Source organism: Rana temporaria, chromosome 1 (assembly GCF_905171775.1).
Source record: "Rana temporaria chromosome 1, aRanTem1.1, whole genome shotgun sequence".
NCBI lineage: Eukaryota > Metazoa > Chordata > Amphibia > Anura > Ranidae > Rana > Rana temporaria.
In genome coordinates, this window is record NC_053489.1 from 63,983,899 (window position 1) to 64,002,283 (window position 18,385).

Sequence of the window (18,385 nt, forward strand, 5' to 3'; positions counted from 1 at the left end):
TGTAATGATGGGGGGCTCTAAGGGGCTACTCTTTTTAATTGATTAAATATTATGAGATGTTTAATCCCTGTTTTGTTCCCTTCCAGTCACAACATAAAAACCTCTGAAGAAGACCAGTAGGGTCAAAACTCGTTAGAACAGTTTATACTGCAACACATATTACTAGCCGTATAAATGCAATGTTGTGTACTATTCATATTTTACATGTAAAACATGTCTCTTTGTCATGCCGCAACTCATCTTCTATCATGCAATATTTTTTGCCCCATTTTTTGATATAGAACATTTTTATATATGTTAATAAATAATATATTTTACTACATTGGTATCACCTTTGTCTACCTGAGCTGCCAAAAAACCCCACTGGGAAAATGTCTCTATTATTGTTATCTTTTCCCTTCCTCTCCTCCGTTTTCTCTTCTCTTCCCCCCTCTCCTCCTTTTCTATTTGCCCTTCTTCCCCCCCTTTTCCTTCCCTCCTCTCTCTTTTCTCCCTTCCTCATTCTTCCTCCTCCCCATCTCGTCCTCCCCCACACCTTTCCCCCCCCTTTTCCCTCCTTCCATCCCTTTCCTTTCCCTTCCCCCACCCCTACTTTCCCCAACAAACAACTCTTCCCTTCCTCCTTTCTTTTCCCTTTTCCCACCCCTTCTCTCTTCCTTTTCCTTCCCCCTCCCTTTCCTTCTCCCCCCCCCCGCAAACACTTCGGGCCAGATTCACAGAAGAAATACGCCGGAGTATCTATTGATACTCTGGCGTATTTTCAAATTTGCCGCGTCGTATCTTTAGTTTGAATCCTCAAATCAAGATCCGACGGCTTTTGGATTCGATCCGACAGGCGTACGGCTTCGTACGCCTTCGGATCGTAGGTGTAATACTTCGGTGCCCGCTGGGTGGAGTTTGCGTAGTTTTCCGCGTTGGATATGCTAATTAGCTTTTTACGGCAATTCACGAAGGTACGCGCGACCGTCGCATTCTCTTACATCGTCGCTAGTCGGCTTTTCCCGGCGTATAGTTAAAGCTGCTATTTCTTGGCCTATCTTTAGACTTGCCATGTTAAAGTATGGCCGTCGTTCCCGCGTGGAATTTTTTTTGCGTAAGTCGTCCGTGAATAGGAAAGGACGTAACTCACGTCGACATTCAAAAAATCACGTTGGTGCGACGTCATTTCGCGCAAAGCACGGCGGGAAATTTTCAAAACGGAGCATGCACAGTTCAAGCGGCGCAGGGATGCGCTTCATTTAAATTAATCACGCCCCCTACCCGCCCAATTTCAATTACGCCGCCAGAAAAACACTACGGCGCCGTATCTTACGGCGCGAAATCGCTGTGGATTCGAAATTCCGCCAGGTAAGATACGGTGGCGTAGCGTATCACTGATACGCTGCGACAGGGCAAATGTATCTGAATCTGGCCCTTCCCTTTTATCTTTTCCCCACCACTTCTCCCCCCCCCCCCTTTCCTGTTTTTTCCATCACCTCACTTTGCATTTGTGAGACACCGCTGCACTTATAGGGGTATAATATGTAACTGTATGTCTATCTATTTTTCTAATGGGTTATAAAATCTGTTCCCCCAAAAAAGTTTGTATATATCTTTTGAAATAACATGATAACTCATATATAAATTGAGATATATGCTATAGATGAAATGCTAATATTTATTCATTATTATTTACCTAAACTTATGCCAGCTTTATCCACTGTTTTTTGATAACCCAATGTTATACAATGGTTTATTTGTGCTATTTCTAGGGCCCTGACGAAACACGTAGGCCATACCTTCTGTCATCTTTCATCAGGACCTGCACATCCTGGACACAAGATATAGTAAACTGTATTTTGTTTTAAACTGCAATAGACTTTAAGAAATTTCTGCCTATGTTTGGCAAATAAAACTTTTTCTACTTTCTTACAATTGTGGTATTTATATTTTTTGTTCATATTCCCCCGAGGCACAATTAAAGTCCCACTCCACTCTCCTTTTTTGAATTTCAACTATACAAAAACAAACCTTTAACCAACTGACCCTTTTTCATCAAATATCTGGAATGATCTACAGTGGGGAAAATAATGATTTGATTTCCTGCAGATTGTGTAAGTTTGCCCACTTACAAAGAAATGAAGGGTCTATAATTTTAATCATAGGTGTATTTTAAATTACAGAGATAGAAGATCAAACAAAAATTCAGAAAAAACACATGATACAAATGTTATAAATTGAGTTGCAGATCAGTGAGTAAAGAAGTATTTGATCCCCAAGCAAAACTTGACTTAGTACTTGGTGGAGAAATCCTTGTTGGCAAGCAGGGAGGTAAGACATTTCTTGTAGTTAGTGACCAGGTTTGCACACATCTCAGAAGGGATTTTTATCCACTCTTCTTTACAGATCTTCTCTAAATCCTTAAGGTTTCTTGGCTGTCTCTTGGCAACTCGAAGTTTTGGCTCCCTCCATAAATCGGCAGATTGGCCTCTACAAATATGGCACTGTGCCTAAAGATAGAGAGCAACCGAGCATGTGCAGAGCAGGGGGAGGCACATTACTGGATTCTAAATAGTATAGGCAATTATTTTTAATGTAGGATATTTGTGTGTTTGTTTGTGTGCTAGCTGCTCACTATTCACTTATTTAATTATCTTTGTTTGTTTAGCGCAGTTGTTTTTCTTTATACCCAATTATTTTTAATGGTTTACATAGCTATACCTGCAAAAGGGGCCAACCTGAAATGATCTAGTAGGATTGGATTTTCTGACTATGTTCCACTTTAACCCCTTCATGCCTACGGGTACAAGATTAACCACTCCCATACCAGGCACTTACGCACCTTCCTGCCCAAGCCAATTTTCAGCTTTCAGCGCTGTCGCATTTTGAATGACAATTGCGCGGTCATGCTACACTGTACCTAAACATTTTTTTCATAATTTTGTTCCCACAAATAGAGCTTTCTTTTGGTGGTATTTGATCACCTCTGCGGTTTTTATTTTTTGCGCAACAACTAAAAAAAGACCGAAAATTCTGAAAAAAATTACGTTTTTATTTTTTTCAGTAATTTTTTTTGTAAATAAGTACGTTTTCTTCTTCAATTATGGGCACTGATATGGCGGCACTGATGAGCACCGATAAGGTGGCACTGATGGGCACCGATGAGGTGGCACTGATGGGCACCGATGAGGTGGCACTGATGGGCACCAATGAGGCGGCACTAATGGGCACTGATAGGCGGCGCTGGAATGCGGCACTGATGAGCACTCATAGGCGGCACTGATGGGCACTCATAGGCAGCACTAGGCACTCATAGGCAGCACTGATGGGCACTCATAGGCGGCATTGATGGGCACTAATAGGTGGGCACTGGGCATGAATGGACACTGAGAGGTGGCCCGGAGGTACACTGAGGGGTGGCACTGATGGACACTGAGGGGTGGCACTGATGGACACTGAGGGGAGTGCACTGGCATTGCTGGGCATCACTTATTTATTTACTAATTTTTGACAGTGCCCATGTTGCCAGTCAGTGCCCATTTGTGGGCACTGATTGGAATCTATTGTAAATTTTTTTTACATGTGGATGGCCATGGGGGATGTACCTGGCCATCCACATGTTGCCCCCTTCCCTGGTGGCTTCCCTGGTGGTCCAGTGTGGGCATCCGAGGGGGGGCTGCGCTTATAAAAAATCAGTGCGAACCCCCCCCCTGTCAGGAGAACCTGCCGATCGGCTCTTCTCTACTCGCGTCTTTCAGACGCGAGTGAGGAAGAGCCGATCAACGGCTCTTCCTGTTTATATCGTGATCAGCCGTAATTGGACACGACTGATCACGTGGTAAAGAGCCTCCGCCGGAGGCTCTTTACAGAGATCGGAGATCCAGGGTGTCAGACTGACACCCCGCATCACCGATCGCCGCACTACGCGCCCCCACAGTCAGTCAGACGTCCAGTCAGGATTTCAGAACCACTTCCCGGACGTCAATTTACTATTGACTGGGCAGGAAGTGGTTAAAGGGGTTGTAAAGGTTCATGTTTTTTCACCTTAATGCATTCTTTGCATTAAGGTGAAAAAACATCTGATGTTTGCCGGCCCCCCAGCCCCCCCGTTTACTTACCTGAGCCCTCGAAAGTCCCGCATCGTGAACGCGCAAGGCTTCTCAACCGGGCTTTTCGGCTCTTCTCGGGTCGTTTTTTGGATGATTGATAGCAGCGCAGCCATTCGCTCCCGCTGCGGTCAATTAAATCAATGACGCGCTATGGCCACCGACTGTATCACTGTATCATGGGAGCGTGCCCGTAAGCTAACCCCCTTGGGAGAGCGATACCCAGAACGGGGGTTAGCTGATGCAGGGAGGAGCCGAGACAGCCGCCGAGAGAACCCCAGAAGACGTGGATCGGGGCCACTTTGTGCAAAACGAACTGCACAGTGGAGGTAAGTTTAACATGTTTGTTATTTAAAAAGGAAGCTTTACAACCCCTTTAATGTCCCTCCTTAGCAACACATTGGGGGTTATTTATGAAAGGCAAATCCACCTTGCACTACAAGTGCACTGCAAGAGCACTTGAAAGTGCACTGAATTTGTGTAGTCCCTGTAGTTCTGAGGGGGACATGCAAGAAAAATAAAAAACAGCTATTTAGCTTGCACATGATTGGATGATAAAATCAACAGAGTTTCCCCTCATTTCAGATCTTCCCCTCAGATCTACAGCGACTGCACTTCCAAGTGCACTTGTAGTGCAAAGTGGATTTGCCTTTCGTAAATAACCCACATACTCACATTTCCCTTATGCCGCTTTATGTGATGAAAAAAAACGTTGTTTTAAATCATGAAGGACCAAACTTCATTTTCAAAAACGACATTGCCTACACACCATCGGTTTTTCAAAATGCTCTAGCAAAGCGCAGTTACGTTCAGCACTCTTTTCCATTGAAGCTAGCTTCATAACTTGCTTCTGAGCATGCGCGGGTTTAAAAACGTTGTTTTAAACATCGTTTTGCCCACACACTATCATTTTAATTGACACAAAAAACGACGTTTTGAAAAACTACACAAAAAATTGAAGCATGCTTAAATTTTTTTTTGTCGTTTTTCACAAGACATAAAACTACGTTTTCTCCCACACACTGTCATTTTAATTGACATTTTTCAAAACGTCGTTTTTTTTCATGACATAAAGTGATGGTGTGTACACGGCATAACTCCACTACTGCCCTATTTAACTGCCAGGAATGGGAAAATCCCTGTGTAAGCTCTGAGTCACTCTAGTTGGAGCTTTCACTAGTCTGAGGTCCACCTACCCATGTGACAGAACTAGGCCTATCTCAATTACCAGTGAAGGCAGAATGGGTTACATGCTCCTCCATCCCCATACACATTGAATAGTTTTTTCTGCTTCTGCCAAATAAATGGCATGAGAGACTAAGTAGGTACAGATGAAAAAGAGGAGAATACACTGTTTTGCTTTAGAATCTCAGTTTACACCTCAGCATACGTAATTCAGCTATAGCAGCACATTCCACTGCTAGAACATATGCAGAACGCTTCCACCTCCATCCTGCCTGAGGTAATCCTACTTGGTTGGAGGCAGTGAATGTTCATCTATAGACTTGACTGAACACATTGAATGAAGAAGCACTGCCAGTGCTGTACCTATCACACTGTACAAATGACAAGCCTGGGAACACCTTCAGTACTAACACACCCTTCTTTCCTCGAACATGTTCCTCCTCTGCTGCGATGACATGAAGCTTTGGAGTCAGCACAATTTGAACTCTTTGCAGTTTTATTTATTTATTTTTTCTCTTTTTTTTGTATTGAACTAGCAAAAGGAGCATACATCATTTGTCCTGTAAATGCATGCAACAAAGTACAATGAACGTGAGTTATTGCTTGATTGTTTGTACTGTGCAAATATTCAATCCTTGAGATTCTTCTCACAGGGAAATACATGGGCCGTGAGTTAGGTCCCAGGGAGCCAGTTATAATTTAGCCATATATTGTACATAGCAAAGCATAGATAAACCTAAAAGCAGAAATGTCATATATTGTAGCTTGCCAGTCAGATGTGTTGGCTCTTTTAGTTTTCTTGATCTTGTCAGCAAACACAGAAAATACCTGTTGAGTTTGCTAGAAATGTTGTGTCACGTTTTGTGAGCTGAGAAGATATCTATAACAATCTTATCTCTTTTTTTTTGTAAGCTACTAATCTCATAAACAACCCAGATAACAAGCAGTTGAGCTGTGAGTTTGAAAATGACTTGCTAAGCTATTGTTAGACTTGTCACGCTTCACAAGTTTGTTGCACAATTGCAGCAAGTCCGCATTGCATGACTCCAGATCAACTTTCTTTGCAAACATTCTGCAAGTCTGTTGCAAGTTCTGGTTCAGTTATGTTGTGCAATAGACATCCCACCACAGGGGTCACTGTGACCTGCAGAGCTCTTGCTGTAGACTCACCACTGCAACTTTGCTCTTGCTAGAGTCTTGCTACGCAAAGTTGCTACAAATTGGAAAAGTGCCAACTAGAATTTGTGCTTCAAGTGCTCTGCAAGTGTACAACTATCCAGTGAAAATGTGCAGCAAGTTAGCAGACTTATGCCGCGTACAGACGATCGAAAATTCCAAAACACATTTTTTTCCAACGGATGTTGGCTCAAACTTGTCTTGCATACACACGGTCGCACAAATGTTGTCGGAAATTCCAAACGCTAAGAACGCGGTGATGTACAAGACGTACGACGGTACTATTTAGGGGAAGTTCAATACCAGTCACGTTAGTAGAAGTTCGGTGAGAGGCGATTCACGCTTTTCAGCCTTGTGCTTTTCAGTCCGTTACAGCGTGACGAATGTGCTATCTCCATTACGAACACTAGTTTTACCAGACAGAGCGTTTACTTGATTCAGAGCATGCGTAGAATTTTGTGCGTTGGAATTGGCTACACACAATCGGAATTTCCGACAACAACTACTGTTGTCGTAAAATTTGAGAACCAGCTCTCAAATTTTTGTTGTCGGAAATTTCGACAGCAAATGTCTGATGGAGCCTACACAAGGTCGGAATTTCCGACAACAAGCTCCCATCGAACATTTGTTGTCGGAAATTCCGACCGTGTGTACGCGGCATTACAATTTAAAGAAGAACTATAGGCAAGACTTTTTTTTTTCCATTGTGGATAGAGCAAGGGAGGGTTGTAACCTCTGTCAAAATGTTTTATTTGTTTTTGCAATCCCTGCAAATTAAGGGAATTCCTTGGGAACCCCCAGATCACCAGAACTAGTGTCCCCATTGGAAGATTTGTCCTCTATTACTGGGGACAACCCAAAATTTGGGATTTTCTTTTACTTTCACTTTCAATGATAATAGTAAACAGAACAAATAGAGAGGGTGAATCTCCCTAACGGAAACACAGACAGCAATAAAAACTGAGAAGTGTTCTAATCCCTCTCCACTTTATACAAAACAAAAAAAATAAGTTTTGCCTTTAGTTATACTTTAACACTGCCACAAATGTGTGGCAAGTTAGCCTTGCAATCTGGGAACCGTTTAATAGAGATAAACAAAGGAAGACCTGTTTAAAGTTTAGCCTTGGTGACAACCAGGGTCGGGGAAAGGGATGAGAGGGGTGCAGAAGGGGCAGGGACAGTGTTTTCCTGTAGGATTTGCATATGAATGAGCAACCATCAAATATGCATTTTTTTTGTTTAATCTCTTCTTTATTAAATTTTTCTTTACATATAACATTTAACATGTCTTGATACCTAAAAGGCAGTTCGATACTACCTTCCTTTACTATATGGTGGGGATAGGGAGAACGCAAAAAGGCGTTTGTGACTATAAAGAATGTATTAATATATGTGTATTCCTAGTGATATATACTTGTGATATTTATTATGTTTCCTCTGTGCCTTCTTATATTTATTTATCTGTGATTAAGGGGTAAACACCCAAAAAAAAAAATATGCATTTGAATGTGGATATGAAAATAAAAGTTGCAGCGACCGACATGTTGCATTTTTACACACTGAACTTCAAGGCTGCTCTGTAGTGTAAATGGCACCCACCCTACCCTTGTAGTGACCTGTGCTGATCAGGTGCAGAAAAAGTGTGTGTGATTGGCCAGCAAACCCGTCTGACCCAAACCCCATAGAGAATCTGTGGTGTATTGTCAAGAGGAAGATGAGAGACACCAGACCCAACAATGCAGATGAGTTGTAGTTCGCTTTCAAAGCAACCGGGGCTTCCATAACACCTCAGCAGTGCCACAGGCTGATCGCCTCCATGTCACACCACATTGATACAGTAATTCATGCAAAAGGAGCCCCGACCAAGTATTGAGTGCATACTATACTGTACATGGACATACTTTTCAGTAAGCCAACATTTATGTATTAAAAAAATATTTAATATTACATTTTTTCTGAGATACCGGAATTTGAGTTTTTACTAGCTGTAAGCCATAATCATCAAAATAAAAACAAATAAATGCTTGAAATATATCACCCTGTGTGTAACGCATCTTTATAAAATATATGAGTTTCATTTTTTGAATTGAATTACTGAAATCAATAAAAATTTTGATGATATTCTAATTTTATGAGATGCCCTTGAACGTTAGCAGATACATTTTACAGCAGGGAACCTTGGAAGGAGATAATGTACAAAAATTCTTGTACGACAAAGGCATTTTTTTGGTTGTTTATTGTTTCTTAATAAGTTTATTGTTTCGAATCTTTCGTATCTCGTTTCTTGTATGAAAATAGTATAAAAAAAATTAAATAAAAGGTTGTCATGGATATGCAATAGTCTGGCAGCTTACCTGTTTCCATCTGTCCATTAGAGGCCTGACTTTCCTCTCCTTCCTGTATGGCCCCACCCAGGCCATCCCAGGAAATCTATATTAACTATTGCACTACAGGCCTGCAGTGCTGTTCAACAGTGTTATTTGCTCAAGTTCCTGTCTGCAGTGTGCTACGATTACCTTCCTGTGTACCGTTTTTGGCTCGTCCCTGACTTCTCCTGTTTGCCTGTGCCCTTGACCTTTTGCCTGACCCTCAGTTACCCTAGTCTGCCTGTTGCCCTGACCTCGGCTTACCCATCACTACCGTTGTCCTGCTTGCTGCTTCCCCTCTCTCTCTCTCTGGGAAGCGTGACCTAGGGGATCCCAGGGGTCGCGACCTGGATCCAGCTGCGGCGAAGGCCATCCTCACCACTAGAGGCTCTGGTGAACACAAAGCTGGGTCTTAGACTCCGCGCCCTGGGCGATCTTGGGTTTGCTTCCTCTCTGATTGCAGCAGTCGGCCATAGGGTTCACTACCCTGTGGTGCATCCTTGACCCCCACGGGGTGCACTTGTCACCTGGCCACAGGTGACCTGACAAAGGTACACATTAAAAGAAAATCGTTCATTCTGTTCCCTTATGAGAAAAATGTTGAAGTTTGTCCCTTCAGGAAATTTGCATTCGGATAGTCGAAATTGGCTGTCGAAACTTGTGTACTCACTATCAGAAAATCGTATGATCATTCCTCAGATGAAAACATTCGCCCAATTTTCTTGTAGTGTGTACGAGCCCTAAGAGACTGTGGGGTTGATTTGGAAGCTGATTGGTTTCTATGCAGAGCTGCATCATATTTAGCACTCTCCGCCCTAGTAAATCAACCCCAGTAGTTCTATTATGAATCGTAAGTATATAACAACAACAATATAGCAAGATAGCAATATATTTTTTAATTACACCCCTACGAGAAGTCAAAGTTCAATGACACTCTAGAGTTCACAGCCAAAGGAATAAAGCTCTGTTCACATCTTGGCGTTCCAAATTCGCCAAGATGTGAAATAGCGGCAAATCGGAGGACGCCCATGCGTTCCCTGTCACTTCCAATGCCGCGATTCTGTTTGTGTGACTTTACCATGATTGTCGCCTGATGAATTGCAGCAAAATTGCTCCATGATTGGGGTGCCATTGGAAGTGATAGGGAATGGACGGGCGTCCTGCGATTTGCCGCTATTTCGAATTGTAGCAATTATGTCTGTGATTCAGAATGCCAAGATGTGAAGTGGTGCCCTACAACACAGTTTTCCTTACGTATAATATCAAGACGGTTTAGAGTGAAGTCTGTTGTTGTCTCTTCGCTGTGCATCCTTTCTTATAAACAATAAGCCTGTTGTTGTTTTCTTGTGCCCAACTGAGGAGTCATTTTTTGGCAGTCAAAAGAAAACATTTCTAGAAACTCCACAGGACTTCCATGAAACTTTCATTAAATTACCTGACACAAAGTAAATAAAAAGAAATGATTTCTATGGTCGGGCACACACGGCTTTTTATGAGTGTTAGATTTTATAAAACATCACGTAACCAGACAAGTGTGATTTGTTCTAGTTTTTTCCAGCCCAGCAACTCTTTTTTATTATATTTTTTTTAAGTCAGGGTTTCCCAACTAGGGTTCAATGGTTCCTTGATATATAAAGAGCTTCTTACTACCAGTAACCACTAATATCAATTATCTTTTTAGGTGTGTGTAAGGGGGGGGGGGGCAGTTTTCACACTGGTCAACAACCTAATGCCGCATACACACGATCAGAAATTCCGACAAGAAAACCGTGGATTTTTTTCTGACGGAATGTTGGCTCAAACATTTGTTGCATACACACGGTCACACAAATCTTGTTGGAACTTCCGACCATCAAGAACGCGGTGACGTACGATGAGCCGAGATCAATGAAGTTCAATAGGCGTAAAAATAGAGAACCTGCTCTCAATCTTTTGTTGTAAGAAATTCCGACAGCAAAAGTCCAATGGAGTATACACATGGTCGGAATTTCCGACCAAAAGCTCACATCTGACTTTTCTTGTTGGAATTTCTGATCGTGTGTACGCAGCACAAGACTCTTCTTCTCCCACTGACCATTAGTATAAGGGGTACATTGGCCACCAATGTATGGGACCCCTACACTGAGTCAATACTTTGTAAAACCACCTTTCACTGCAAATATTTTTGGTGATGTCTCTACCAGCTTTAAACATCTAAAAAGTACAATTTTTGCCTATTTTTCTTTATAAATCACGCTCTGTCAGATTGGATGGAGAGCGTCTGTAAACAGCATTTTTCAAGTCTTACCTCAGATTCTCAATTGGATTTAGGTCTGGACTTTGACTGGGCCGTTCTAACACATGAATATACTTTGATCTAAACCATTCCATTGTAGCTCTGGCTGATAATCCCACAACAGACAATTGTCCAGACAATTGTGTAAAATTATAAAGCCTGCCAACATTTGTCCACGTAAAATCCGACAACAACTGTCCGATGGAGCATACAAACTGTCAGATTTTCTGCCAACAGCCTGCGATCACACAATCAAAAAATCTGTTTGTGTGTACGAGGCTTAAAGCGGGGGTTCACCCTTAGAGGGCACTTTTCCCCCTTAGATTCCTGCTCGTTATTACTAGGGGAATCGGCTATTTATTTTAAAATATGTGCAGTACTTACCCGTTTACGAGACGCATCCTCTCCGTCGCTTCCGGGTATGGGCTTCGGGAATGGGCGTTCCTTCTTGATTGACAGGTTTCCGAGAGGCTTCCGACGGTCGCATCCATCGCGTCACGATTTTCCGAAAGAAGCCGAACGTCGGTGCGCAGGCGCAGTATAGAGCCGCACCGACGTTCGGCTTCTTTCGGCTACGAGTGACGCGATGGATGCGACCGTCGGAAGCCTCTCGGAAGAATGTCAATCAAGAAGGAACGCCCGCTCCCGAAGACCCATACCCGGAAGCGACGGAAGAAGATGCAGCTCGAAAACGGGTAAGTACTGCACATATTTTAATATAAATAGCCGATTCCCCTAGACCGAACGAGCAGGAAGCTAAGGGGAGATTTTTTTTTTTTTTTTAAATGGGTGAACTCCCGCTTTAAGTCAACCCCAGCCCCTCCTAGCTCTCCAATGAGCTCTGGAGGGGTAGAGCAGAAAGCCGGAGAATGATAGTCACCACTCTCTGCTCACAGAATGCTGAGAATTGAATGATCAGCAGTCTTTGATCGCTCAGTTCTCAGTGTTAGAGCCAGCTGGGGACAGATGCAGCATGGGACTGAAGCTGCATCCACCTAGGTGAGTATAATTTTTATTTATTTTTTCTAAATCTCATACTTGTCTTTTAATATGTGTCTTTTAGATCTGCCTGGAGTTCAGCTTTAAGCAATACTGACTAAATATTTAAAGACATTAAAGAAGAATGAAAAAATGATCCCAGCAGGGAAATCATTATCAAACCAACTAGACGACACGTTACAGTTCTGAATAGCTTAGCTACACCCTGGTTATATGATATGCTGAACTTAGATCACACTTACACTGTTAAAAGAACAGGTTTTTTATCTAGGATGTAAAAATAAAGCAAAGCCTTGTGTATGGATGGTGGAGCCCTATAAACAGAACTTTTTTTTATCGCAGAAAGGATCTTCGTCTTCAAACAGACCTTTTCAATAAAGCAATGGGGAAAAAAGCCAGCGATGTTGACCTGCAAGGTATGTTAATCCTTATGAGCCAATCAGATTTCAGTTTATGCAAGTCAGATCAGTCAAAAACTTTTTTTGTTAGCTATAATTTTTTATTAGCTGCTATGAGGTATGCCTCACCACTGCCTCCTGGCATATGTGGGCATTTGAAATCCAGCAAAAGTGCACCTCAGCCCATTGCAGGAATACATTCTCTCGGGATCTCAGGTGCCCAGGAGGCAGCAGTGGTAGTTAATGCTTATATAACCTCTAGCGTTAATTAAAATACTAAAACTCACACTAACTTCCCCTGTATCCCTTACAGAAACCCCTTATATTAAAGTGGTTGTAAACCCTTACATATACTGTACCTAGTGAAGTGACTGGTGATACACAGAACTGAAACAAATCCTCCCATATCAGTTGTACAATTTAGCTTGTCTGAACTGTCAGAAAAAAAGGTGGTGGAGAGCTGAAGTTACACTTTGCAGAGCTCAGTGAAGCGAGCCCTGAGAGCTGATTGGAGGGAAGAGACACACTTCCCTTAACATAGCACACAGGAACAGAGCTGAGGCTGTCAATCACAAGCTGTGTTCTGGAGGACTTTCCTCTGTCACCTTTTTTTCTCTTGGTGTCAGGAAAACTTGCCAGACATGATTCATACTTAGGCCTCATGCCCACAGACGTTTAAAAAATAGGCTGTAAAGCCAGTACAGACGCCAGGAAAAAGCGGCGTTAAAAACACGATTTTGCATTGAATTTAATGCACGTTTAGCCGCGCTGGCTTTCAGACGCGTTTCTCTGTCTCTATTCAAAATCAATGGTTCCCTATGGGAGTCCATTGATTTGAATAGAAGTCGCACCAGAAGTCGGATCAAGAGGATCCGACCTGCGGTGTGACTTGTGTGCTGAAAATCTTGAAGGGGGAACCTTCGGTCTGGTATGGATCTTAAGGGGAAGCCCCACACCAAAAAAAATGGTGTGGGGGTCCCCCCAAGATCCATACCAGACCCATATCCGAGCACGCAGCCTGGCAGGTCAGGAAAGGGGGGCCATACCAAGCCACATGCCCTCAACATGGGGGGGTTGGTGCTTTGGGGCGGGGGGGGCCCTGCGCCTCCCACCCTAAAGCACCTTGTCCCCATGTTGATACAGACAAGGGCCTCTTCCCAACAACCCTGGCCGTTGGTTGTTGGGGTCTGAGGGCGGGGGGCTTGCTCTTCGGTCTTCTCCGTCATCTTCTTCCCTCTGCTCTTGATCCAATGTTGACTCGAGGTTCTCTCCCGCTGTAATGCCGTGTGCGCGGTGCGCAATGACTTATATAGGCATGGGGCGGGGTCACAGAGTGATGTCAACCGGTGACCCCTGCCCATTATGACGTCATCTTCCCATCATGCCCCGGGATGGTGATCCGACTTCTGATGCAACTTCTATTCAAATCAATGGACTCCCATTGGGTGTTAAACTCCCTGGCAGTATGATTCTTTCAGAAAAAAGGTGCTGAAAGCGGTACCATTATTTGCAAGGAAATTTGGCGTTTTATACTGTAGGCCTGTAATTTTTAGGAATAACTCACTTAAATCTGACCAAACAAGAGTCTTGTAGGCATCCCGGGTATGAATTTTTTTTAAAAACAAAATTATAAATTATAATGTAATAAATAATTATAAATAATTATAACACATAATAATATAATTATAATAAAAATTATTCAATAATGTAATCAACTCAAAATCACTGAAATTTTCGCTGTCATTACTTTTATTTTTTTATGATGAATTTCCCCACAAATCGCTATCGCACAATTCTGCAAGTGATTATAATTTATTATCGCTGTTTTCTAGCTGCTCTAAAACCATTTTTGACATAAAGGGACACTTTTGGTTGCTATGGACAATCTACAGTTTGCAGGCAGAAAGAACAGTTTTTATTATATAAAAGTACATGTAGGGCACTGGGCAGACCACTAGGGACAAGGGGTGTGTGTATTTTTTGCATACAGTACTGTAATCTATAAGATTACAGTATACTGTATGTAATGTGTTTGTTTACGTTTTTGAATTTGGCGCCGTTCTCCGCTCCCGTGCATCGTAACGTCGCAGGGAACGGAGATCGGCGGCACAGGAGGACACTGTGTGAATCGAGCGAGGTCCCGCTCACTCACACAGCGCGGTGGCATCGCTGGATCCAGGGACAAGGTAAGTAAACACTGCCTGTGGATCCAGCGAGGCGAGCCCGAGTCTGACTCGGGGTTACCGATCCTAGCACAAAAATCTCACCCCGAGTCAGACTCAGGAATACCGCCAGGGGGGTTAAGTGACAGAGGATCTTGTTGCTTTTTTCATTCCCTGCTAAGCAGGGAATGAAAACAAATAGATCCCAAGTTAAAGCAGCACACAGTACACATATAAACACATTAGGCACATATTTAACCCATTGATCGTCCTAGATGTTAACTCCTTCCTGGCCAGTGTCATTAGTACAGTGACAGTGCGTACAGCGCTATTCACATCGCTTCACTTTTTCCATATTTTGTTATGTTACAGCCTTATTACAAAATGGATTAAATTCATTATTTACCTCAAAATTCTACAAACAATACCCCATAATGACAACGTGAAAGAAATGTGTTTCACATTTTTGCTAATTTATTAAAAACTGCCTTTACAATGACACTGAAAATTGAGCTAAGGTGCATCCCGTTTCCACTGATCATCCTTGAGATGTATCTACAACTTTATTGGAGTCCACCTGTGGTAAATTCAGTTGATTGGTCATAATTTGAAAAGGCACACACCTGTCATATAAGGTCCCACAGTTAACAGTGCATGTCAGAGCACAAACCAAGACATGAAGTCCAAGGAATTGTCTGTAGACCTCCAAGATAGGATTATATTGAGGCACAGATCTGGGGAAGGGTACAGAAACCTTTCTGCAGCATTGAATGTCCCAATGAGCACAGTGGCCTCCATCATCCGTAAATAGAAGACTTTCCAATCTAAGCATTGAAAGTGTGATCTCTGTAATTTACAGTTGTGAGATATCGATAACCAAATCTTAGCTGAATTAACAGACAGTGACTGTATCCAGATGACACCTTGCAGATCTTGTGAAGTTTAATCCATAAACTGTGAGGATCTTACAACAATGAACATCAGATAGGTCAAAAGACCAAAATGTGATCCACTCCATGAGACATGAGGCTGAGATGCATTACTGGGAAAAATTAACAAAGGGTGGAGTTATTTATACAGAATAAAACTGAGTTACAGGAAGGGGAGGAACTAGGGACAGAATACAAATAACATTTAAAGGAATATCACAAGCATGTGAAACATGACACTCCATGTGGAAATCTATGATTTCTATTATTAACAAACTCTAGTCCAAGTCCAAATATAAACACATGAAGATTCTTTTCCAGGAACATGGGAAAACAATGCAAACATTAACATAATACTTGCAGATGCTGGTCTCGAAGGTCCAGGCTGTGACAAGGAAAAATCCGTCTTCAAGAGGGAAGGCAGCAATATGCACCAATCTTGTCTTCCACTTTGGGCAAAAAAGTACTAGTTCCTTTATAGGCCTGAAATAAATGTGTGCCGAACCTTCTTTCATTACTTTTCCTCTGTGCACCGCCCTACATTACTGACCTCTGTACACTACCCTACCTACTACTGACCTCTGTACACTGCCTACCTACTACTGACCTCTGTACACTGCCCTACCTACTACTGACCTCTGTACACTCCCTTACTTACTACTGACCTCTGTACACTCCCTTACTTACTACTGACCTCTGTACACTCCCTTACTTACTACTGACCTCTGTACACTGCCTTACATCCTACTAACCTCTGTACACTGCCTTACATCCTACTGACCTATGTACACTGCTCTACATACTACTGACCTCTGTACACTTCCCTACATCCTACTGACCTCTGTACACTGCCCTACACACTACTGACCTCTGTACACTGCCCTACACACTACTGACCTCTGTGCACTGCCCTACATCCTACTGACCTCTGTACAGTGCCCTACATACTACTGACTTCTGTACACTACCCTACATACTACTGACCTCTGTGCACCACCCTACATATTACTGACCTCTGTACACTGCCCTACATGATACTGACCTCTGTACACTGCCCTACATACTACTGACCTCTGTACACCACCCTACCTACTACTAACCTCTGTGCACTTCCCTACATACTACTAAGCCCTATACACTGCTCTACATACTACTGACCCCTGTACACTGCCCTACATCCTACTGAGCCCTGTACATTGCCCTACTTACTACTCGCCCCTGTACACTCTCCTACATAATACTGACCCCTGTATCCTATTTACTACTGACCTCTGTACACTGCCCTACATACTACTGACCTCTGTACCATGCCCTAAATACTACTGACCTCTGTGCACTGCCCTACATAATAATCACCTCTGTACACTGCCCTACATGATACTGACCTCTGTACACTGCTCTACATACTACTGAGCCCTGTTCACTAGACCTGTGCACTGCCCTACATCCTACTAAGCCCTGTTTACTGCCCTAATTTCTACTGACCCATGTTCACTTTTCTACATAATACTGACCCCTGTACAATGCCCTACTTACTAATGACCTCTGTACACTGCCCTACTTACTAATGACCTCTGTACACTGCCCTACAAACTACACTGGCCAGAAATCAGAGTAGATAGCCAGGCCTAAAATTAGCCAAGAAAGTCAGCCTGCAGTACCAGATGTTCTGCTTTCATGTTGAGACATGAAAACAGACTTGTGGGCATCAGACTTGTGGGGGTAACCAATTGCTCCCCAGACATGAAACAAATTGTGAAAAAAAGTAAATGGCGAGTTTCTCACTGAAGATAACTTTTAAGGTAGACTAAGTTTATATTTTTACTGTGACATTGGTTTTAGTAGATTTTTCTTGGGTTTAATGCTGTTACTTTTTATTGTGGGGCTTGCTAGTTAATTTCTTTAAAAAAAAAGGGGGGGTGCTGCATGCCAGTGATCTTTGATCTCTTCAATGTTGTCCAGGTAGATTTCCATCTCTCAAAGGTTGCCTACCCCCTGCTTTAAAGTCACAAGTATAAGTGTGATGATATTGAAGCGAATAAGCTCAAGCAGCGCTGTATCCTGGCCTAGGCCAACAAGGCCCAGGCCTAGGGCAGCACTTTGCAGGGGGGCAGCACGGAAAGTGTCCCCGCCGACTTGTGCTACACTGTTAGTGTAGTGCTAGTCTTATGGGCCGGCAGAGCCACCATCAGGGGGGTACATGCATTTTTTTTTGTATTGCACATGTAAGGGGCGCGATGCAAATTAAGGGAATTCATTGCCCCCCCAGGCCCTCAGAACTAGTGTCCCCACTCAAAAAGTGGGGCAGGTCTAGGGTTTAGGGTGGGACTTAAACATAAAGGGGTGTGGCCTTGACAGGGAGGGGTGTGTCATATTTAAATTGGGGGGGGGGGGTGCACAAGTTTAGTCAGGCCTAGGGCAGCACAAAAACTAAATACACCACTGAGCTCAGGAAGTCTTATTGATACACCCTGAGGACACATGAAATGAGAAAAGTTTAAAGTTGTACACATGGAAAAATTGAGTACACACGGATACTTTTGGACAGTTCTCTCATTCTTTTAAAGACACAGTGAGGATTTGAAGGATAAACACATGGACATCTTGGTTTTTAAAATATTCACTTTATTTTGTCCCATGTAATTAGAAAAGTTCACAGTGGTACACATGTAAATATTGGAGATACAGACAATTTTTTATGTTTTCTTAGTTTTTTTCCATATTTTAGAGACACTGTAAAGATTTAAAGTATATACACCTGGAGTTTTGGGCTCAGATTCTCATACATGGGCGTAAAACTCCGCGGGCGT

The 18,385-nt window shown here is 42.8% G+C and overlaps 1 long non-coding RNA gene across 1 annotated transcript in view; it reads left to right on the plus strand.

The window, feature by feature from the left end:
- Positions 1-5,226: 5,226 nt before the first annotated feature.
- The window catches only part of LOC120927812, a 28,755-nt gene continuing 15,596 nt past the window's right edge, over positions 5,227-18,385 (plus strand). Inside the window, exons 1-2 of the long non-coding RNA XR_005747133.1 lie at positions 5,227-5,861; positions 12,429-12,502. This is a non-coding gene — a long non-coding RNA (uncharacterized LOC120927812). The remainder of the gene's footprint in view (positions 5,862-12,428; positions 12,503-18,385) is intronic.